This window comes from Arachis ipaensis, chromosome B5, assembly GCF_059453495.1.
Source record: "Arachis ipaensis isolate K30076 ecotype BB chromosome B5, ASM5945349v1, whole genome shotgun sequence".
In the NCBI taxonomy this organism is placed as follows: domain Eukaryota; kingdom Viridiplantae; phylum Streptophyta; class Magnoliopsida; order Fabales; family Fabaceae; genus Arachis; species Arachis ipaensis.
Window position 1 is genome coordinate 105794725 of NC_142440.1, and position 1204 is coordinate 105795928.

At 36.0% G+C, this 1204-nt stretch overlaps 1 non-coding gene across 1 annotated transcript; it reads right to left on the reverse strand.

The window, feature by feature from the left end:
- Nucleotides 1-832: 832 nt before the first annotated feature.
- On the reverse strand, nt 833-940 carry LOC148565263 (small nucleolar RNA R71). Its single transcript, XR_015884848.1, has one exon. It is a non-coding gene; the product is annotated as a small nucleolar RNA R71 (small nucleolar RNA).
- Nucleotides 941-1204: the final 264 nt, after the last annotated feature.

The following is a 1204-nucleotide window of genomic DNA, read 5'->3' on the forward strand; positions in this document are numbered from 1 at the left end:
CTCTCTCCAATTTTCGAAAATCACTAACTTTATTTTTTTTCAAAATTCTTTTTAATTAACTAATTGTTTTAAATTTCAATTTTATTTTATTTCTTTTTATATTTTTGAATTCTAATTAATTAATTTAATAAAAACAAAAATATTTTCCTTTTATTTTAATTTGAAATTTGAATTCTTCATCTTCTCTCTTCTCCATTCTACTCTCCTATTCTTCTCCTCTTCTACTCACATAAAGGAATCTCTATACTGTGACATAGAGGATTCCTCTTCTTTTTGTTCTCTTCTTTTTCATATGAGCAGGAACAGAGATAAAGACATTCTTATTGAAGTTTATCCTGAACCTGAAAGGACTCTAAAGAGGAAACTAAGAGAAGCTAAGGCATAACCCTCTGGAGAGGACCTGACAGAAATTTTCGAAAAAGAAGGAGACATGGCCGAACCCAATAACAATGGTGGAGATGCAAGGAAGATGCTTGGTGACTTTACTGCACCAAATTTCAACTTCCATGGAAGAAGCATATCAATCCCTGCCATTAGAGCAAACAATTTTGAGCTAAAGCCTCAATTAGTTTCTCTGATGCAACAGAATTGCAAGTTTCATGGACTTCCATCAGAAGATCCTTTTCAGTTCTTAACTGAATTCTTGCATATCTGTGATACTGTTAAGACCAATGGGGTTGACTCCGAGGTCTACAGGCTTATGCTTTTCCCGTTTGCTGTAAGAAACAAAGCTAGAATATGGTTGGACTCTCAACCTAAAGATAGCCTGAACTCTTGGGATAAGCTGGTCACGGCTTTCTTAGCCAAGTTCTTTCCTCCTCAAAAGCTTAGCAAGCTTAGAGTAGATGTTCAAACCTTCAAATAGAAAGAAGGTGAATCCCTCTTTGAAGCTTGGGAGAGATATAAGCAACTGACCAAAAAGTGTCCTTCTGACATGCTTTCAGAATGGACCATCCTGGATATTTTCTATGATGGTCTGTCTAAATTATCAAAGATGTCGTTGGACCATTCTGCAGGTGGATCCATTCACCTAAAGAAAATGCCTACAGAAGCTCAGGAACTCATTAACATGGTTGCAAATAACCAGTTCATGTACACTTCTGAAAGAAATCCTGTGAGTAATGGGACGTCTCAGAGGAAGGGAGTTCTTGAAATTGATACTCTGAATGTCATATTGGCTCAGAATAAAATATTGACTCAGCAA